This window comes from Notechis scutatus, chromosome 2, assembly GCF_049901735.1.
Source record: "Notechis scutatus isolate UNSWTSFEM ecotype Mainland chromosome 2, rNotScu1.2, whole genome shotgun sequence".
Taxonomy (NCBI): domain Eukaryota; kingdom Metazoa; phylum Chordata; class Lepidosauria; order Squamata; family Elapidae; genus Notechis; species Notechis scutatus.
Window position 1 is genome coordinate 6,929,837 of NC_142010.1, and position 23,568 is coordinate 6,953,404.

General features: G+C 43.8%; 1 long non-coding RNA gene across 1 annotated transcript; it reads left to right on the forward strand.

Moving 5' to 3' along the window:
• Positions 1 to 3,937: 3,937 nt before the first annotated feature.
• LOC148131666 (uncharacterized) lies at positions 3,938 to 7,995 on the forward strand. The gene is made up of 2 exons (XR_015747263.1): positions 3,938 to 4,067; positions 7,506 to 7,995. It is a non-coding gene; the product is annotated as an uncharacterized LOC148131666 (long non-coding RNA).
• The last annotated feature ends 15,573 nt before the right edge of the window (positions 7,996 to 23,568 follow it).

Consider the following 23,568-nt stretch of genomic DNA (forward strand, 5'->3'; position numbering starts at 1 on the left):
TTTCCAGACTTCCATAGAGTCCTTGGGGCATATCATCTCTCCCGAGGGCATTGCTATGGACCCGAGGAAAGTAGAGGCCTTGTGTAGTTGGGAACCCCTCGTCGAGGTAAAGGACGTGCAACGTCTCCTGGGGTTCGCTAATTACTACAGGACCTTCATCCCGGACTTTGCCAAGCTGACAGATCCCATCACCCAGCTCCTTCGCAAGAAGGTCCCGTTCCAGTGGGGCCCCCGCAGCAACAGGCTTTTGAGGCTCTAAAGAAAGCCTTCGTTGCTGAACCTATATTGAGGCATCCTGATCCGAATCGTCCATTTGTGGTCGAGACAGATGCCTCTAACATAGCTATTGGGGCGGTGTTGTTACAGCCCCAATGGATGGCGCACCTCTTTTCCCATGCGCATATTATTCAAGGAAGCTCACAACTTCTGGCGCAACTATACCATTTGGGAGAAGGAGTTGCTGGCCATCAAGGCTACGTTTGAGACATGGCGACATCATCTGGAGGGGGCTCGGCACAAGGTGGAGGTTCGGATGGATCACCGTAATCTGGAACATTTGTCCACTGCCAAGAAGTTGAACCAACGACAGATCCGGTGGTCGTTGTTTTTCGCTAGGTTCAATTTTTCAGTCACATACGTTCCCAGTGGACAAAATCGGAGAGCGGACGCCCTGTCTCGTAAACCCGGTACATTGGCCCCTGAGGACACTCTTCCTCCACGTACAGTGTTGCCACGGAATCTTTGGCCGTTATTCAGGATCCGGTGGATTTAAGGGCTCGAGTAAAGGGCACAGCGCTTAGGCAGCTTGGTCACAGCAAAGAATAAGGAAATTGAACCTGACTCCCCATGGACTCTAGAGGAGGGCTTGCTACATCATCGAGGACTATTATACGTACCCACCAGGACACTTAGAGCCCTCATAATGACTCAATGTCATGACAATCCTGCTGCTGGCCACTTTGGCTTCTTTAAAACTTGTCAGCCTCAAGATATCTTCCTAATAAGTATATTCTGTCTTCTAACTATTGCTTCTCTGCTGCTATGCCAATTTACTTCTTTCGGCTGTCATGAAACGGTGGGAGGGGGAATCTTGGAGGGGAAGAAGGCAGGAGGTGTTTTGCATTCCTTTGCTGGGTTAGCAAGGGAGGGGGATTCCTTTCTTTAACTTTCCATTTCTTCGCTAGCCTCTGTCCCTTTTTGCGCAACTGCGAACTTTTATCAAAAATATGTCAAGGTCAACTGACAGTAGCCTCATCACCACCTGGAGATGACCACATGATCATATTCAAAAGTTTTAATTGGAAGAATCATTTGAACTTTGGGGGTGGGAGCAATTCTATTCCTTTGTATATGTGTTCTACCTGCCAATTTCTTAGTTTCGAATAGGCTCTGTCGTTTCCACTTTATTTTCCAGTAAAGGATAACTTTGCTCTACACCATGGAGTCTGAGTATTTCTTTCTTGGGATTTAGAGGAGCACAGACTGACATTATTCGGAACTCCCATCAACCCACCCGGAGAAAACAGCAACTTTTATTCCGAGGGGGTTTCATCTCATGTCGTCTCCAGCCAGTGATGAAGATGACCAGGGAGATGCGGGGGCAGCCGATGCTGCTACCAGAGATGCCGGCTGCTGACCTACTGGCTGACCTGACTCTAGAACAGGGTGGGCAAACCCGGCCCTGGGCCACATCCGGCCTGTTGGTCTGTCCAATCCGGCCCGCCCCTGAAAAAAAAATAGCTGGGCGTGGCGTATTGCCCTGCGCCGCGTGGCCCCCAAAGCTGCAAAACAGTGCGGAGCACTCTCTCGGGAGTAGGAAAGAAAGAAGAACTTTGCAAGGCCTCGTCTGGGAGTTCAAATCACCTTCGAGTGCGACCTCTCCCGAAGGTGAGTCCCGCCGATCCCACTTTTTTTTTCCGGGGCTTCCAGGCTTAAACTTTGCAAAGGCAAAGTCTGCAGGCGGGAGCGTCTTCCGGCCGAGGAGCGGGAAGGGTTCCGCCCGGCAGGCGGGCTGCTTGGAGCCGGGCTGCTTGGAGCCATCTAAGCTAGGCCGCTGCTGGTGGAGCCTTGCCCTGCCTTGGTGCCCCGTTCCGGGCTCGGCGGTCCTGCTCGGGCGGCACTTTAAAAGCCTGCTCCCAGCACCCGAGCAACTTCCCAGCAACTTGCGGCTTCCTTTTTCCTCGCGGGCGCTCGCGCCTGGCCTGAGCCGCACGGCGGAGGGGAAACCCGGAGCACCGCCGGTCGCCTCCTCCAAGCAGCCCGCCCGCCCGCCGGCGGAACCTTCCCGCTCCTTGGCGGGAAGACGCTCCCGCCTGCAAACTTTGCCTGTGCAAAGTTTAAGCCTGAAGCCCCGGAAACCCGAGCAACTTCCCAGCAACTTTCGGCTTCCTTTTAACTCGCGGGCGCTCGCACCTGGCCCTGAGCGCGCGGCGGAGGGGAAGCCCAGCGGGCGGGCGGGCTGCTTGGAGGAGCGACCTGGCGGTGCTCCGGCAGCAGCAACAGGCAGTTCCGCCCGGGCTCCGCTCAGGTGTCCGGCTGGGGCTGTCAGGAGTTGCTACCACGGCGCAGCTCCGCGCGCTCCAGTCCCGCGTTGCTTTGGGAAGGAAAAGGCAAAACCAGGAGCCACTGAGCCTGAGCCTCCGGTGCCGCTGCTGCCGTTGCAAAGCACCGCCGCGGCTCTTCCTTTTGCCTTTCCTTCCCAAGGCAGCGGGGACTGGAGCCGCGCGAGCCGTGCCGGGCGGTAGAAACTCCTGACTCAGGGGCCTCCGAGGGGAGGAAGGAGGAGAAGAGGGGGGAAAGGGTGGGGGCGATTCCCAAAAAATCTTGTAGCTGACCCGGCCCGTCTGTCAAATTTTAAAAGTCAATGCGGCCCCCGAACCAAAAAGTTTGCCCACCCTGCTCTAGAAGAAACCCCAGCTGAGATGCCCAGATGGTCGTTGGGGTTGGTTGGAGAGACCTTGAAGACCCCCTCCTCCCAGGATCACTGTAAGACGAAGAGGTGCGAGGAACGGCTGTGGCAAGAGGGGAGGAGATGGAATACAGGCTGGATCAAGCCGGAAATTCCTTATGGACGTTTCTGAGAAGCCCGGCATGGCTCCAAGGTATGAGGGGAAGAAGGAGCGAGGTCAGCCCGGGGAAGTCGAGCTACCCCCACCCCCTAGCCCAGCCTACGCCCGGCGCAGCCTCCCGCCGCCTCCGCCGCCGCCCGGGAGCCCCAGCAATAGGTGTGGTTCCTGGAAGACGCCACCTGCCTCCCTTAGATGTGAAATTTGGAGGAAATCCCAGAGACTTGGGGTTTTTCCTGGTACAAGTTGGGAGTTATATGGCAGAATTTGAAAGGGAGTTCATTTCTGAAGCAGCCAAAGTGAGATGTGTTACCAGAACCCTGGAAGGGATGGCAGCAGACTGGGTGGTGACTTTGTTCAATGATAACTCCCCCAACTGCGGAGCCTCGATGTTTTCATGACTGCATTGAGGAGAAGGTTTGAGGACCCCCTGGCAGAGAGAAGGGCTAGGATCAGAATGAAGACTCTAACCCAAGGGGGAAGATCGGTTGCAGACTACACCCAAGAGTTCAGGCAGCTGGCATACCACATCCGAGGTTGGTCCCAAGGGGCCCTGGTAGAAGCCTACAAAGATGGCTTAAATGAAGATGTATACCACACGTGCATCTCCCGAAGGACCCGTGATTTGCAGTCTGGTACTTGCTGGCGGAAGAGGTGGATATTGATCTAACTCGAAGCAGACGCAGAGGAGGTCCTGTCTGGAGAAAACCACTCCCCCCGTCTCCGAGAGACCTCCACCCCCAAAGGGGAGGGATGGCGGCAAGAGCCAAGACCACAGCCTGTTTCCGTTGTGGGAAGGAGGGCCACCGGATGGCGGATTGCTGGGTCAAGTCGGACCCACCGGCGGGGCCCAGGGAGGAAGCCCGAAAACCCTCAGCCAAGCCTCGCGAAACCGGGCTGAAGACGAGAGAGGTTGTAGAGGTCGCCCTTCTGGCGGGAGAGGAGCTGGGACCTCCAACCCCACTCGACGAGAGCGAGACCGACTCGGAAGATGGCGTCCCGGTAAGTCCTAACCAAGGGCCCATGACCATCCCAATAAAGTTAAGGAGCCTACCTCTGGGACCGAGGGAGAGATGTTGGCCTTATTGGACTCGGGGTGCACGAGGTGCGTAATTAACATGAAAGTAGTTAAGGGTATGGGCATTGGACTGAGAACTTTAAGAACGCCCATAGCTTTCTGTCAACTGGTTGGATCTGTGGCGGGAGGTTGCCCAGCACGTTTTATAACGAAACCCTTAGAGATGACCATGGGAACTCACCGCGAGATCCTATGTTTTATTGTAGCCCCTGGGATGGAACAGCCTCTAATATTGGGATTACCCTGGCTTGGAAGTGGAATCCCAGGTGAACTGAAGAGAGGGGTGGATACGCATCCGTACCGATCGGCCACCGGAAGGGAGGAGCAACACTATCCGGAAGGGGAGGAGAAATCCCATCTGAAGCCGCAAGTTCCGGCCGAGGCAGCTTCCGCAGGTGTTGAACACGTGGAGGGGAGGAGAAAATCCCGAAGGAGTACTGGGACTTAAGAGAGGTGTTTAGTGAAGAGGCTTCCGACGAGCTCCTCCCCATCGGTCAACCGATTGCAGTATTGAATTTCTACCGGGGTGACGCTCCCGAAACCGAAGCTGTAATCGATGACACCGGGGAGCTGGAAGAACTGAGAGCGTTTATCGACAAGAACCTGAAACGTGGTTTCATCACACCTGCCAGACCTCGAGTGGCGGCCCCTGTGATGTTCAGCGAGAAGAAAGATGGCTCCAAATGTCTGGTGGTGGACTATAGAAACCTGAACGCAGTGTCTGTGGAGAACGTGTACCCCCTCCCTCTGATGAAGGACATGTTAGCCCACTTGGCAAAGGGGAAGATTTTCACAAAGTTGGACTTGAGGGAGGCGTACTACCGAATCCGGATTAAAGAGGGGGACGAGTGGAAGACTGCGTTCAACTGCCCGATGGGTTGTTTCCAGTTCAATGTTCTTCCTTTACGGCCTACAGGGCGCCTGCTGTTTTCATGCAAATGATCAATCAAGTGCTTCACGAACATTTATACAAGGGGTTCTGGTCTACCTTGATGATATTCTCATCTACACGGAGACTAGAGACGAACATGTGAAATTGGTACGCTCTGTGTTGCACAAGCTGAGGGCAGCCAAATTGTACGCCAAACTGTCCAAGTGTGAGTTCCATCAAGAAAAAATCGACTATTTGGGATATCGTATCTCCCCCGAGGGCATTGAGATGGACCCAGAGAAAGTCGAGCTGTATTGGACTGGGCCCCACCGAGAACCCGTAAACAACTTCAAAGTTTTCTTGGATTTGCCAACTTCTATCAGCAATTCATCCCGTCTTTTGCTAAAATAGCCATGCCCATCACCAACCTCCTGAAAACAAAGGGGGAATTAAAACCAAAGCCCAGCCAACCGTTGAATTGGACCATGGAGTGCCAAGCTGCATTTGAAAAGCTTAAAAGACTTTTTGCTGCAGAACCAGTACTGAAACACCCAGACATGGACGCCCGTTCGTGATCCAAGCTGATGCGAGCGATGTGGCGGTGGGGGAGGTCTTACTTCAGTTAAACGAGAAGGGGACACTACAACCGTGCGCTTACACCTCTCATAAATTGACTGACACTGAAAGGAGATGGGCTGTTTGGGAGAAGGAAGCGTTTGCAGTCCGCTGGGCTTTACTAGCGTGGAGGCATTTTCTGGAAGGAGCGAAGCACCCATTTGAGGTATGGACTGACCATAAAAATCTGGAAGCTTTAAAAACTCCTCGGAAGCTATCTCCTAAGCAAGTTAGGTGGGCTCAGTTTTTCAAGCGATTCAATTTCTCCTTGAAATATATTCCAGGGGAAAATTTTTTTATGGCAGATGCTTTGTCTAGAATGCCTCAATACAACAGTATTCGTAAAGAAGTGATAAGGCCAATCGTGTCCACTACACAGTTGGCTGCCCCGTCAGTTACCCGCACGCAAAAGAGAAAACAGGAGAGAGATTTGTCCACTGACCTGATGGAGCGATTTAAGGAGGTTTTGAAAATGGATGAGTGGTTCCTGGCAATTGCGAATAACTGCACCGTTCGAGATGGTCTAGCCTGGATAGGTGCGAAATTGTATGTACCTCAAAACCTGAGAAGCCAAGTGTTACAACAAACTCATGATTCCAAAGTGGCTGGTCATTTTGGGTTTGTAAAGACTCTACATTTGGTCAAATTGCAGTTCTGGTGGCCTTCGTTGAAAAAGGACATCGAGACCTATGTGGCGAGTTGTCCAGTTTCCGCTTCAGCAAAAAGACCTACTGGTAAACCACCAGGTTTGCTGCAAAATGTGGCTCGGCCAACTGCTCCTTGGAAGGAAATTTCCATGGACTTTATAGTAGACCTACCGAGAGCAGTGGACACACAGTCATTTGGGTAGTGACTGACTTGTTCTCCAAACAAGCCCACTTCATCCCTTGCTCCAAAATCCCTTCGCGAAGACATTCGCCAGACTGTTCATTATTCATGTCTACAGGTTGCATGGTGTACCTGAGCGTGTAGTTTCTGACCGAGGAGTCCAATTTATCTCGAACTTCTGGAGGAATTTTTGAAGTTAATAGGCTCCACCCAGAGTTTAAGCTCCGCCCACCATCCTCAAACTAATGGGGCTTGCGAGAGGACTAACGGGGTGCTAGGGCAATACCTCAGATGTTACATAAATTATCAGCAAGACAACTGGGTGGAGTTACTGCCTTTGCGGAGGTGGCATACAATAACTCTGTTCACAGCAGTACGGGTTTACTCCTTTCAAAATAGCAACAGGGCAAGATTTTGTGCCCATACCTGAACTGCCTGGCAAAAACCCAGTGTTCAATCGTTGAGCGACTGGATATCTCAACTTCAACTTAATTGGCCGGTTGCACGTAAAGCTTTAGACGAAGCGCATCAGTCTCATAAAAAATTTGCTGACAGAAAGCGAGCCCCGCAGATGTTGTATAAGGTGGGCGATAAAGTATTCCTCTCAACCAAATATTTGCAGACTACCCAGAAATCGAAGAAGTTGGGTCCTAAGTATGTAGGGCCTTTTCCCATTGAGAGGATTGTAAATCCGGTGACTGTTCAACTGACTTTACCAAAGACTCTTCGTCGTATTCATCCGGTTTTCCACGTCAGTTTGTTGAAACCCGAACATACCTGTACCCTGAGACCGACCCAATCTGATCCCCCGTACCACTGTTGATTGAGGGTGAACAACATTTCGAGATTAAAGAAATTCTAGACTCTAGGAAATGGAGGGTCGTATCCAATATCTTGTAGCTTGGAAACATTTTCCTCCGTCCTATGCTGAGTGGGTTAATGAGAAAGACATTAGGGCTCCTGAACTGCTTAAGAATTTTTATGCCAAATACCCTGATAAACCATAGAGATGTATGCCAATGTTAACATATGATTATTTTTCTTACAGGGACTAATGTCCTTCTTCTAGGGGGTCCGAATGTCAGCCTCAAGATATCTTCCTAATAAGTATATTCTGTCTTCTAACTATTGCTTCTCTGCTGCTATGCCAATTTACTTCTTTCGGCTGTCATGAAACGGTGGAGGGGGAATCTTGGAGGGGAAGAAGGCAGGAGGTGTTTTGCATTCCTTTGCTGGGTTAGCAAGGGAGGGGGATTCCTTTCTTTAACTTTCCATTTCTTCGCTAGCCTCTGTCCCTTTTTGCGCAACTGCGAACTTTTATCAAAATATGTCAAGGTCAACTGACAGTAGCCTCATCACCACCTGGAGATGACCACATGATCATATTCAAAAGTTTTAATTGGAAGAATCATTTGAACTTTGGGGGGTGGGAGCAATTCTATTCCTTTGTATATGTGTTCTACCTGCCAATTTCTTAGTTTCGGAATTGGCTCTGTCGTTTCCACTTTATTTTCCAGTAAAAGGATAACTTTGCTCTACACCATGGAGTCTGAGTATTTCTTTCTTGGGATTTAGAGGGAGCACAGACTGACAAAACTCTTCACTTGGTTACACGGACTTTTTGGTGGCCTCGAGTCCGACATGACATAGTTTCTTATGTTGCCTCTTGTATTACGTGTCGACAAGCGAAGGCTGCGTCAGGTGCGCCTCCTGGACTTCTGCAACCACTTCCGACTCCGAACCGACCCTGGGGGGCGATCTCTATGGACTTTTTTTTTTAAAACAATTTTATTGATTTTCTACAAACAAACAAAACAAACAAAACATAAAAAACATCAACTCTCTTATATACATACAGTGTGTCGGTTGGTTCATCAGTTTTGTGCATTCATTTCGTAGTCTCAATTACAGTTATATTACATAATAGCTCATATTGTCAATCCAAACTTATATATCCTAATATCGCTATTAGAAAATCATTTGACTATACTTTTAATCATTCATACTTTATGAGATAACAATACTTTAAACAGTTTATTCTATAACAAATCATATAATCATACCAGATCTATCCTAAAAACACTATAGATATGATGTCGAATAACAAAAGAGAAAGAAAAAACGAAGATATTCCTTGCTGTCTAACATTCTAAATATTCTATTATTGTATTTTGTCATCCAACCATTGATAGAAAAGATCCCAAATTTCATAAAATTGTTTATCCTCTTGCTCTCTAATTTCAAATGTCAATCTACTCATCTCAGCACATTCCAATATTTTCTTCATAATTTCTTCCTGCGATGGTATTTTCTCATTCTTCCAATTTTTAGCAAATACAATCCTAGCCGCTGTTAATACATTTACAATCAGATATTTCAAGTCTTTACTATATGTATCTGGTAAGATTCCCAATAAAAAGAACTCCGGTTTCAAATCTATACGTTTCTTTGTCATTTTTTCCAACCACATGCGAATTTTAGTCCAATATTTTCTAGCATCCTCACAAGTCCACCACATATGGTAATATGAGCCAGGTATCTGATGACATTTCCAGCATTTTTCAGATTTATTCTTGAACATTCTTGCTATTCTTGTCAGGGGAAAATGCCACCTGTAAAACATCTTATACAAATTTTCTTTATATGCTGTTGACATTGTCATTTTATAATTTTTTTTTTTTTGATTGTTCAGATTGTGGAGAACATTTTTTTTTTTTTAAAAAAAACAAGTTTTATTAATTTCAAAGACAAACAAATCATCATCAACCATTACATACTTGAACCTTTTTCCATTATAAATTTTACAAGTCAAATAAAACCTTATTTTATACAATATAATTCTATTTTAAACCATTTCCATATGAGCATACAAATACCTCTTATCCAATTTCTCTTTACTTCTCTTTACTCTTATTCAATTTCACTATTATTATTTCATGTATTTCTTTCTGACTTGCTTTCCATTATTCTCATTCTGTATTTCTACAAGGTTTTATTAATTCTACCAAAAACATAAACACACAACACACAAACATATAAAAAATCTTTTAGAAAAGTAACTTGGCTCCAGGTACCTCTCTCTACATGGACTTCAATTATATTCATGCTCATCTTACATATCATTACCTATTTTATTTACCATTCTATATCTTCTATATAAACTTCTCCACACATTTCACTCTTAATTCTATCTTATTTAATCCATCTTAATTTAAATCATTGTATTTGTATCTTTTGCCCATTCTTTATTATCCCTCTATCTCATTCCTTATAATAAAAAAAAAAAAGAATTTCTCCTGAAATCACTAATCAGAGTATGATGCCTTTCTATCCTCCCCCTAAATTAATTAGATTAACATTTAAAATAACACCTAATACCCAATCTGATTCTGCTTGGTACATTCTATCTACTAATTTTTTTTAATAATAATAAAAACAAAATAATAAATCCAAAATGATTAAATACATAGTTAAATAATAAATCTAAATATTAAATCTTATAGCATTCCCATTGCCTTTTCCAAAAACAAATGCTACTATAATAGTTTTATAATAACATCAATACCATAGTCATATTAAACTCTTTAATTAAAACTCAATATTCTAAACATTCCCTTTAATATTTTATTAAATTTTAAAATCAATCATTATTAAACATTTCAACATTTTAATCTCTTATTAACTCTTAAACCATTCTAATTTTCTATTTCTAATACAGATGCTACAATACCATCTTATGTACCTTGCAAAATCTTTTTAAAGAAATTGTACTTTACCCTTTGTCCCTAAAAAAATTCCTCTTTTCCCATCTAGTTTCAAAACTTTGTGGCTTTTCTCCGCCTTTTCCCTTTCTTTCTTCCCCCACCAGACCTTCCTACCCCCCCTTCTTCTAGCCTCTGCCTTGCTGGCATCCCTTCTCTGTTGTGTTCCCTTTTTCTTTTGTTTACTATCATTATATTTATTTTGCACCTTATTTTTCTCTTTCTTGAATGTTTTTTTAAATCTTAAGTCCTTCATTTTCCTTCCTTTCTTCCTTCCTTCTTTCTTAGTTAAATTTTGAAATTCATTAAAGATGGCTTCTTCGTCTTCTTCTTCTTGTTGTTCTTCTGCCTCCATCTGTTGTATTGTTTGTTGATAGTTAACCAGTGCCATTTCTAAAAAAAGGAAGGCTTCTTTCATACCATCTTTACAGTCTGTTTTTGTTTGCTCATATTCTTCCCTCAGTTCCTCAGCAAAAAAAGCCATTATAAATCTTTTCTTTTCTTTTCTTTTTCCCCTCTTTCTTCTTACACCAACCAAGATATTTCAAAGAAAATAGAACAATCCCAAAGTCCTCAATCAATCCAAGCCAAGACAAAGTTCTCCCTTTCTCTTCCTGGGGTAATATCAATCAATAAAAAAGAAAATCCAAATCTGTATTTTAAAGCCTTATTTGAATTATATTTCTGTCTTCAAATCCTTAAGGCATCTCCTCCAACAAAATCATAACATTTGAATATATTTTTTGTCCTCTCCCTTCCGACTTATCACATAAAGCTAGTTTTACCTGAAAAAAACAGGTTTCTCAATGTCCACTTATTAATTCCGTCGGGAGGGAGAATAAACTTTCCTTTCAGCACCTCAAAATTGCCGCTTATTTTCTCTTGTGGAAAGAATCATTCAAAAAGCCATAATTTCCAGGAATTGTATTAAATGTATCTTAGAGTCCTGGGTCAACCAAGAAAACTTTCACTCTCAAAGGCTTTCTCCTCTTCCTCCTGCGCATTCTTACCCAGCTGCCGGCTTCTTTGTGGCGGCCATTGCGGACCGCCGCTGCACCGTCTTGGGAAAAGGGGGTTCTGCCGGCCGGGAGGGGTCTGCAACACCCCAAACCCCTCTCCGGATCCCCCTATCTTCAGCTACTCCTGCAGGGTAGCCTAGCTCCGAACCCGTCCGGATCGGAGCACCAAAAACGGCTAGCGCAGCAGGGATCGCGCAGAATCGCAAATCCCTGCCGCTCGCGAAGCCGACAAACCGGAAGAGATTGTCGTCATTTTATAATTTTGAGACCACAATTTTTGCCATTTCTCTAGATCAATCCCATATCCAAAATTCTTCCCCCAAGCAATCATAGTTTCTTTGACTTGTTCTTCTTCTAGTTTAATTTCTAATAAATATCCATATAATTTTTTAATCACCTTCTCATCAGTACCCGTCAAGATCTTATCTAGATCAGTCTGTTTATCATAAAATCCCTCTGTTTTAGAATCTTCATCATACCTTGAATGTATTTGCACATATGAAAACCAATTCATCTTTATACCTTGTTCCTCTAAATTTTGTATCGATTTAAGTTCACCCTTTTCATCCAATAGTTCCCCATATCTAACTGTTTGTTCCTTCTTATAAATTATAGGATAGGAAAATGCTTCAATAGTCGATAACCAAACTGGAATTTTCAAATAACATTGTCTTTTTATCTTCTCCCAGTTTAACCACAAAGACTCCCGTATATAATGTCTTCTAAAATAACCCTGTGTTTTAGTTCCCTTATACCATAAAAAAGCATGCCAACCCAACAGCAAATCATGACCTTCTAGTGTCAACAATCTAGTCTTTCTTAATGTTATCCATTCCTTAACCCACATCAAATTTGCAGCTTGATAGTACAATTTCCAATTGGGCAGGCCAAAACCTCCTCTAATTCTAGCATCTTGCAAAAACTTTAGCTTTATTCTCGCTTTCTTACCTTGCCATATATACTTCAGCATAATCTTATTAAAATCTTCAAAATAGTCTTTTCCGAGCCTAATTGGTATTGTTTGAAACAAAAATAGGATTCTGGGTAAAATATTCATCTTGATTGTTGAAATTCTCCCTATTAATGACAACTGTAAATTTTCCCATTTCTTCAAATCTGAAGCTATCTGTTGTTTAAGTTTAATATAATTATTCTCTTTTAATGTGCTACATCTTGCTGTCAAGTATATCCCCAGATACTTGACCTTATTCGTAACTTGGATTTTCAACAGGTCTGCCAGTTCTTCTCTTTGTCTCAGTAGCATGTTCTTTGTCAAAATCTTTGTTTTGTCTTTATTTATTTTCAAACCAGCCACCTCACCATATCTTTTCCAATAACTTTGGAGCTGTTTCTAACGGATCTTCCAAAATAAAGGCTAAGTCATCAGCAAAGGCTTGCAGTTTAAATTCTTCCTTTTTAATTTTCATTCCTTTTATGCTTCTATCATCTCTAATATTTCTACTCAACACTTCCAAAGTCAATACAAATAGCAAAGGAGATAGGGGACATCCTTGTCTTGTGCCTTTTCTTATATTGATAAAGTCTGTAAGTTCTCCCTCCATCATTACCTTTGCTGTCTGTTTATTGTATATGGCTTCTATTGCTTGGATAAATTTTCTGGCAAAACCTATCTGTTCCAATAGTAATAACATAAATCTCCAGTTCACATTGTCAAATGCCTTTTGAGCATCTAGGAATATCAAAGCCATTTGCTTTTCAGGGTGTGCCTCATAGTATTCCAAAGTATCCAGAATTACTCTCATATTATCTCTAATTTGTCTCTTTGGCAGAAATCCATTTTGATCTGGATGAATGAAATTATTTAAGTATTTTTTTAAGTCTTTCTGCTAAAATTGAAGCAAAGATTTTATAGTCTGCATTTAATAAAGAAATAGGTCTACAGTTCTTAATTTGCAGTGGATCAGCCTCTTCTTTTGGAATAAGTGTAATATAAGCCTCTGACCATGTTTTGGGTATCATCTTCTTTGACATAGCTTCATTCATAACTTCTAGCAATGGAATGCTCAATGATTCTTGTAATGTTTTATAGAATTCTGCCGAAAGCCCATCAGGACCTGGTGCTTTCCCATTATTTTGTTTCTTAAGTGCTTCAGTTAGTTCCATCATTGTTATGTTGCTTTCTAGCATTTCTTCAGTCTCTTTAGATATCTTCGGTAGGTTAGCATTCTGTAGATACTGTTTGACTTTTTCCTCATCAATATTCTCTTGTTTATATAGTTGCTCATAGAAGTCTCGAATAATTTCCCTTTTCTCCTTATTACCATAACAAACCTGGCCTTGGTAATCTATTAACTTCAATATTTTTCTTGATTCTTTCTCCTTTCTCAATTTATATGCTAGCCATCTACCTGGTTTATTTGCATCTTCAAAATAATTCTGTTTAGCATTTCTAATTTTCTGTGCCAATTCTTCTTTCTCTAATAATTCCATTTTATGTTTAGTTATTGAGCACAGATAAACTCCGTGGCTAAAACACTAATTACTAGAACCAAACGCCTGGCAGACAAGACACACATTAAGACTGAACTATGCACCCTGACCAAAGTACTGACAGCCAACGGCTTCCACAAAAGCAAAATCACCGGCTTGATCCACAAAAACACACTGAGACATAATAGAGACCCAGAAGATGAACAGACCTATGGAACAGCTGTCCTGCCCTACATAAGAGGCACTACAGACAAAATTAGTAAGATACTATACAGACACCACATCAAGACTGCCTTCAAAACAGACAGAAAAATAGCAGCCATCCTAAGAAACCCCAAAGATAAAATTGACCTGGAAAACCAAGGCATATACGAAGTCCCCTGTGCATCATGCCCGGCTACATACATTGGACAGACCAATAGAAGAATAAGTACCCGCCTGGATGAACACAAAAATGCAGTCAAAAAGCTGGAACACACTTCCTCACTAGTCCAACACATGGAAGCCACAGGTCATAGCATCAACTTCAATGGCACCAAAACCCTAGCCACTATAGAAAACCCCAGCCACAGAATCATCAGAGAAGCCACAGAGATTGAAAAAAGACCAGAAAGCATGAACAGAAGAGATGATTCCACCAGACTGTCAATCATTTGGAAGCCTGCACTCACAAACAAAAAAATCTCCACACCACAAGCCAGGCAAACACCTGGGCACAAACAGATCCCCCCTGATACCTCCAGCTCAAACACACCCCAACCAGGCACCCAGATGAAACCCAGCTTCCTAACTAATAAGAGTATCTTGGCAACGTTTCGGCGAGGTCCCACTCGCCATCCTCAGGCTGGTGCTTTCGGCTTCATGCCAGTGCAAGCAGTGTGTGATCGGAGCTGCCGTCTCTCTATAAATACTGGTGGTGGGGGCTGGTGTGCTGGGCTGGTTGGCTGCGCTGCTGCTTCTTGATTGGTTGATGGAGTTGATGTTGGTATAATGGGCTGTGTGATGGCCTTGTGAGTTTTGTTGTGGAGATATCCTGGATCTTGTGCTGTAATCTCCTGGGTCGTTTGTTTTGTAGTGATCTTTTTTCCATTAGCCTCTCGTGTTTTAACGGCTTGGGTAATGGGTTGTGTGATGGGCTTGCGAGTTCTTTTGTTGTGGTACCCTGGGTCCTGCGTTGTAATCTCCTGCGTCGTTTGTGTTTTGATCTCTTTTCCATTAGCCTCCTGTGTAGTAACAGCTTGGGTAATGGGTTGTGTGATGACCTTGTGAGACTTATTGCTGTGGTATCCTTGGTCTTGTGCTGTGATATCCTGGGTCATTTGCTGTGTTGCAACTTCTTGAGTTCTTGTGGTGTAATTTTCTGAGTTTTCTGATGTGATATCCTGAGCGGGTGGCTGTGATGTAGCATTCTGGGTTTCAGTCTGGCTCCGAGTTTGGGGTCTGGGTCTGTGTTCTTGGCGTGTGTCAGCTTGTTTGGTTTTGGGGTCGGGGGGTGCGACAGCTGGCGAAGCAGCCGTTGTCTGTTTTCTGGATGGTGGTTGTCCTTCGTTTATAGGATGGGCTTGGGCCTGGGTCTGATGAGGGGGATTGGCAGTGGTGTCCCGTGTTGTTTCGGGTCTGGTGTTGGTTTTCGTGGCTGGGACTCATTTGTTGGTGAGGGCTAGCTTCCAGATGTCTGGTAGGCAGGAGGTATCGTCCCGTCTATTCAACTTATGGGGGTGTTTCTCTATCTCGATGGCTTCCCTGATTATTCTCTTGCTGGAGTGTTCAGTGTTGGATTTTAATTTGGTTCCTTCGAAATTAATTTCATGTCCTGTGGCTTTAAGGTGCTGGAAGGGGGAGGAAGTATTTTCTTCTCTTCTGACTGAGTTTTTGTGTTCTGCGATGCGTGCATTTATTCTCCTGTTGGTTTGTCCAATGTATGTGGCTGGGCAATTGTTGCATGGTATTTCATAAACTCCTTGGTTTTCTAGCTGGATCTTGTCTTTGGGGTTTCTTAGGATGTTGGCTATTTTTGGTCAGTGCCGAAGGCTGTCCTGATATTGCGTTTGTGGAGAATTTTGCTGATTTTATCTGTGGTGCCTTTGATGTAGGGGAGGAGTGTGATACCGTTGTCTTGTTCTGTGTCTTGGTTTTTTTGCGGTATCTCTTTTTGGATCAGATTGGTGATAGTGTTTCTTTGGAATCCGTTGGAAATTAATACGTTAGTAAGGGTGTGTGGTTCTGTTCTCAGGTGGTCTTTGTCAGCTAGGCATTTGGTTCTGGAGATGAGGGTCTTGGCTACGGAGTTGATCTGTGCAGGGTGGTGATGGGATTGTGCATTTAGGTAGCGGTTGGTGTGTGTTTTTTTCCAGTAGATGGTGTGTCCTAGGGAGCCATTGGGTTTTTTGTATACTAAGACATCTAGGAAGGGAAGTTGATTGTTAGCTTCTGTTGCCATGGTGAATTGTATTTTGGGGTGTAGGTTGTTAAGATGTGTGAGGAAGTTGTCCAGTTTTTCTTTCCTGTGTGGCCAAATTACGAAAGTGTCATCTACATATCTGAGCCAGAGTTTGGGTTTGTGTTCAGATTTGTCTAGAGCGTTGGTTTCAAAGTGTTCCATGTATAGGTTAGTGATGATGGGTGAGAGGGGTGATCCCATGGGTGCTCCTTCTATCTGTTTGTATCTTTGTCCATTGTGGATGAAGTATGTGTTGGTTAGGCAGTGGTTGGTCAGATCTAGGATGTGTTTGGGGGGTTGTATTTGTTTTGGATGGCTGTCAAGGCTTCTTTGATGGGTACTTGGGTGAAGAGGGATATGACATCGAAGCTCACGAGTAGGTGAGCTTCGACCCGAACAAAGTTGAATACCATATATATATATATATATATATGTATGGTGTTCGGCTTGGTTCGGGTATTTTCCCACGTCATTGTAGTTCTTTTAAAGTTGTAGCAACGTTTCAGCAGAATCTCATCTGCCATCATCAGGCTTCTGTATTGTGTCCGTCTGTGAGTCAGACTTTTACAGTAGTTTCAGATTTGAATTTGGGGCAGCCTATTGCTGTGCCAGAATGGTTTTTCTTCATCCTGATTGGTTGGGAGTCTTGGTCTGTGTTTATTGGTCTCGGAGTTTGCTGTGTTCTGCTTGATTGGTGTCTCTAATATCTTCTGTCTGTTTTTGGCTCTTTTTGTATCTTGATTGGCTGGCAGCATTGTGTTGCTTTAATGGAGGCCTTTAGTGCAGCTTGGCTTCGGGTAAATGGACGGCTATCATTAGTTAGGAAGCTGGGTTTCATCTGGGTGCCTGGTTGGGGTGTGTTTGAGCTGGAGGTATCAGGGGGATCTGTTTGTGCCCAGGTGTTTGCCTGGCTTGTGGTGTGGAGATTTTTTTGTTTGTGAGTGCAGGCTTCCAAATGATTGACAGCCTGGTGGAATCATCTCTTCTGTTCATGCTTTCTGGTCTTTTTTCAATCTCTATGGCTTCTCTGATGATTCTGTGATTAGGGTTTTCTATAGTGGCCAGGGTTTTGGTGCCATTGAAGTTGATGCTATGACCTGTGGCTTCCATGTGTTGGACTAGTGAGGAAGTGTGTTCCAGCTTTTTGACTGCATTTTTGTGTTCATCCAGGCGGGTGCTTATTCTTCTATTGGTCTGTCCAATGTATGTGGCCGGGCATGATGCACAGGGGACTTCGTATATGCCTTGGTTTTCCAGGTCAATTTTATCTTTGGGGTTGCTAAGGATGGCTGCTATTTTTCTGTCTGTTTTGAAGGCAGTCCTGATGTGATGTCTGTGTAGTACCTTACTAATTTTGTCTGTAGTACCTCTTATGTAGGGCAGGACAGCTGTTCCATAGGTCTGTTCATCTTCTGGGTCTCTATTATGTTTCAGTGTGTTTTTGTGGATCAAGCTGGTGATTTTGCTTTTGTGGAAGCCGTTGGCTGTCAGTACTTTAGTCAGGGTGCATAGTTCAGTCTTAATGTGTGTCTTGTCTGCCAGGCGTTTGGTTCTGGTAATTAGTGTTTTAGCCACGGAGTTTATCTGTGCTGGGTGGTGGTGGGATTGGGCATTGAGGTAGCGGTTGGTGTGGGTTTTCTTCTGGTATATGGTGTGTCCTAGTGTGCCATCTGTTTTTTTGTAGATTAGTACATCTAGGAATGGTAGTTGTTTGTTTGTTTCTGTTTCCATGGTGAACTTGATTTTGGGGTGTGCGCTGTTTAGGTGTGTTAGGAAATTGTTTAGGTTTTCTTGTCCATGGGGCCAAATCACGAATGTGTCATCGATGTATCTTAACCATAGTTTGGGTTTGAGGGTGGCATTGGCCAGGGCTCTGGATTCGAATTCTTCCATGAACAGGTTTGCAATGACAGGTGACAGTGGTGATCCCATGGGAGCTCCTTCTATTTGTTTGTATCTTTGTCCTTTGTATATGAAAGTTGCTACAACTTTAAAAGAACTACAATGACGTGGGAAAATACCCGAACCAAGCCGAACACCATACATGTAAGTACCCGCGAAAACTTAAGAAAACAAATATCAAACCTCTACGGGAGGAAATAAACAGCCAGATCAAAACCTACGAGAACTGGAAATTAAAAGAGCAGGAATACTATGTGACCTCCAATTCCTACGCAGCTGCAGAGACAACAATACTACACCAACCTGCTTCAAATTAACATTTCATCAAAGCACAGCAGCCACTAAACGTATCCTGAAAAGAACTGAAATGGCTTTACTACGGAACGAGCTCCACAGTAAGAGATTCCGATTAGATCAGTTAAACAAAGATTTGCTAGCACTACACCTGGAACTGAGCAGCAAAATCCACCCTCTACTTTGGGACAAGATAAAACAACTTACAACTTGGAGAGCTGATTCTGAAGGTATTTACAAACAGGAAAAATTATTGAAAAAATTAAAGAAATTAGAACATGACAAGAAAACCCCAACAACTCACAACAACACCTGAAACAATTAGTGCACAACGTTTCCAACAGAGAACTCACCAAAACAGAAACAGATGTCCTAACCAAAGGATTCAATTATGCTATAGCACCCCAAAAAATCCCCACAGAATCCATCATATGTGCAGTAGAATCCAGCCTAACTAAATTAAATACAGATGAAGCTGATAAAATAAGACACCAAGTTACCAACATCTTATGCACAAGCAAACCACCAAAAAGCAACTTACAGAAAAATGAAATCAAAGCACTACAAACCCTGAAAAGAGATAGCAGCATAATCATCCTCCCAGCAGACAAAGGGAATGCCACTGTAGTAATGGACAGAAAAGACTACGAAACAAAATTGACAGACCTACTCCAAGACTCCACATACAAACCCATAAACACTGACCCAACCACATATCTGGAAAAATTAACCAAGAAGAAAATTATAACCAGCCACATAAGCAAAGAGATCCAACACATGATCATACCCAGAGAGAAATCTTCCAGATGCCCCAAACTATACGGCCTCCCAAAAATACACAAAGAAGGCATACCTCTCAGACCCATAGTCAGCTCCAGAGGAGCACCACTACAAAACCTAGCTAAACACCTAGCAAAAGAGCTACAGCCCCATGCTGAAACAGCAGCTTCTCATGTAAAAACTCATACCACTTCTTGGAAATGATCAAAGATCTACACGTGGAGCAAGAAGATCTGCTTGTAAGTTTTGACGTGGTTTCACTATTCACTCAAGTCCCGATAAAAGAGACCCTTGAAATCATCAAAAATAAATACCAACCAGCTAAACACCTCATGGAACTAACAGAACACTGCTTAACCAACACATATTTCATATACAAAGGACAAAGATACAAACAAATAGAAGGAGCTCCCATGGGATCACCACTGTCACCTGTCATTGCAAACCTGTTCATGGAAGAATTCGAATCCAGAGCCCTGGCCAATGCCACCCTCAAACCCAAACTATGGTTAAGATACATCGATGACACATTCGTGATTTGGAGAACGGGTGCTGAAAGAGGGGATGACGAAGGTCGAATAAATCCCCGAGCTAGATTTTTATTCAAAAATTCTCGAAGTGCAACTAGTTCAGGCTCAGACAAAGAATACAACCTCCCCTTTGGTAATGGAGCGTCCGGTATCAAATCCACGGGACAGTCGTAAACACGATGTGGTGGTAATTGATCTGCCTCCTGTTCACTGAAAACATTGGGGAAATCCGACAGCTCTGAAGGAATCGAGGCAGCAGAAGCGACAATATGTTGGCCTGCGCAGACATGTCTCAGGTGGTCCACACATTGCAGGCTTGGAAAAGAAACAGCGTTCTGCGCCCAAGCCACCAACGGATCGTGTAGACGCAGCCAGGATACTCCGAGCACCAAAGGAAGATGGAGGTTCGAAGTGATATAAAAACTTATCGCCTCCTCGTGATCCCCAATACGCATACGCAGTGGTTGGGTGGCAAAGCGAATAGGTCCCGACTTGAGTTCGCGCCATCTACGGTTTCCACCTGCATGGGGGATTCACAGGCACTAAAGGAACTTTGAAATGTTTTACAAAATCATAATCCATAAAGCTAGTCGTAGCCCCTGAATCCACCAGTGCCACGGCAGGGATTCCCTCCTTCCGAGATTGCAAGAATATGCGAGTGTCCAAAAGTAAATGTCGAGGAGGGCCAGAATTAACTTCAGCAATTTGAGATGAAATGAATACTGTGCCCGACCTAGGGTTTCCCTGAGGTCGGGCCTACCCTGCTTCCGACGGACCAGCAATGGGTTTTGATACAGGTCCACGAGTCCCCTTCCGAGTGCAGGAATTTGCAAAATGTCCCGAACCCCGCAATAAAGGCACAAACCTTCCTGAAATCTTCTCGATCGTTCCTGAACTGTTAAACGAGGGCGGAGTGCGCCTATCTCCATCGGCTCCTCTGCTGGAATTCTGGATTGGAAAACCCTCATAGACGGGTGCGTGAACGAGGAAACACAGGTGGCTCTGCAACGGTCCGTTTACACCCACGATGTTGTAGGCGAGCTTCAATACGTAAGCATTGAGTAATCAATGTGTCCAAAGTTGAAGCACGCTCTGCATGAATTAGTTCATCCTTGATAATGTCGGACAAACCCTCTTGGAATGCTGCCATGTGAGCTGGTTCATTCCAGGTGGAGTCCATACACAACAAGCGAAATTCTGCAACGTATTCTTGCAATGAGTGTTTACCTTGAATAATATCCCTCAATTTTCTGTCCACAGTTTGAGATTTAATTGGATTCTCAAACATAACGTTCATCTGTTGAATAAACCCCTGAAATCGTCCAGTAATGGACTATCTTGTACTAATAAGGGAGTAGCCCATTTGGCAGCCTGCCCGGTTAACAAACTAATAATAAAGCCAATTTTAACTCGATCGGTTGGAAAATCCTCCGGCCTCACAGAAAATACAATTGGCACTGACCCAAAAATGTTGAAAACATGTCCGTTTGCCCAGAAAATTTATCTGGCATAGCTATCGAATTTTTCTCACAGGGGTGCAGGGGAACTCCAGCTGCAGCTGAAACAGTTTGAGAATTGGCAACGAACGATAATAATTGTGTTACCTGATTTTGAAGGGATACGTTGCTCTGAAGTAATTGATTTATTTGCATCTGTTGCTGCTCCACCAATTGTTGCATTTGAGTTGAATCCATCGTTGCAAAGATGGTCTGTTGGGTCCGGAACAAAAATGTTATGTCCCACCTTCTAAAATAAACAGTTAAGGCTGAAAGCAGCAGTCCTTGTAAAGAAAGGCAGCAAACAGGAAAATGTTATGTCCCACCTTTTAAAGTAAACAGATAAGGCTGAAAGCAACAGTCCTTGTAAAGAAAGGCAGCAAACAGGAATTTTCACAGATAGCTCCAATAAGTAAAAGTTCCAACGAACTAAATCCAAGACTCAACAAGATTCTTCAGATCAAAATCCTTCACAAAATAATTCCAATAAGTAGAAGTTCCAACGAATTAAATCCAAATCCCAACAAGATATTTCAGATCAAAATCCTCCAAACTGTGCTCTTCAGTTCTCCTTGCAAATAGACACTTTGTTCCGGACAAAGTGCAAAGTCATATCTCTCCCTTTATAGAGTAACTAATTAGTCTAATTGCTGGTCTGCTCTCCTACTGTATCCTCGTTGGTTCCTCCTTGTCAGGAGACGTCTTGTCCTGACATCTACCCAGCAATCATCCAAATTATCATCTTCTTCACCTGAAGATATCATTGGTTCCTCATTATCACCCGTTCCCGGCTGACCACCTAATTGAAGGGTGGAGGAGTTTGAAGGTTCAAGCCGATCTTGCAAATCAAATGCATTCATCTCCTCCTCATCGTTAGAACTTGCTGATTCATATAAGTCCTCCTCGCTGGAGCTGTCATTCAAAAAACCTGTAGCAGATGCCGGAATCACAACATATATATATATATATATATATATATATATATATATATATATATATATATATATATATATATATATATATATATATGGATCTTTGGTTATTCGGGTTTTCTCCCGCGTAAAATTGGAAGTATCTAGGCAACGTTTCGATGAAGTCTCATTCATCATCTTCAGGCTTGTGTCTTCGGCTCTGTGCTTCTCAGAGTAGTGTGCTTCTCTGTGCTTCTCTGTGCTTCTCATTACTCAATACTCAATACCTGCAAGAACCTCAGAAAACATACATACATACATACATACATACATACATATATATATATATATATATATATATATATATATATATATATATAGCCTTCAGCTTTGTTGGGTATATTCCCGTCATTATAGTTGTGCTTTTAAAGCACAACTATAATGACGTGAAAATACCGAACAAAGCTGAAGGCCATACATGTAAGTACCCACGAAAACTTAAGAATATATATATATGGATCTTTGGTTATTCGGGTTTTCTCCCACGTAAAATTGGAAGTGTCTTGGCGACGTTTCGACGAAGTCTCATTCGTCATCTTCAGGCTTGTGTCTTCAGCTTTGTGCTTCTCAGAGTAATGTGAGCTTGCAGCTGCTTCTTCCTTTTAACTGTTAGTGGGGGTGTGACTTGATTGGGTGGGGGCTTGGCTGTGTTCTGATTGGGTGGGGGTGTGTTCTCATTGGTTGGGTGTTTGGCTGTGTTATGATTGGTTGGGGGGTTGGCTGTGTTCTGATTGGCTGGAGGTGTGTTCTGTTCAGGTGGGGGCTTGGTTGTGCTCAGGTTAGTCTTAGTTGCTGGGGGATTTGAGCTGGTGAGCTGTGATCCTGTTGTTTGGCTTCGCGTTCGTGGTCGTGCTACATCTTCATGGTGGGCGTCCGTTCGCTTCATGTATGGGTCGGAGGGGTTTGAAGCGGGTAGTGATGCAGCTGCAGCTGCAGTACGGCTTCTGGTCCGTGGTCGTGTCTCATCATCTGTGTGATCAGACTCGAAATCACCAACATCCTCTGCACCAGCAAACCACCCAAAAGCAACTTATCCAAAGAACAAACTGCACTACTTAACCTGAAAGAAGACACCAGCATAATAATCCTACCAGCAGACAAGGGCAACGTGACAGTGGTTATGAACACATCTGACTACCAAACCAAGTTAACCAACCTACTCCAAGACCCCACATACAAACCCCTAAACTCAGACCCCACCACCTACCTAGAAAAAAACCACCAGATCCAAAATAAAAGCCTCCCCCATCAGCAAAGAAATCCAGCAAAGAATCATACCAAGAGAGAAATCATCCAGATGCCCTAAGCTTTATGGTCTCCCCAAGATACACAAAGAAGGAACCCCACTTAGACCAATAGTCAGCTCCATAGGCTCACCTCTACAAAACCTAGCCAAATTTCTCACCAAACTACAGCCCTATGCAGACTCCATCAACTCACACGTAAGAAACTCATTCCAGTTCATTG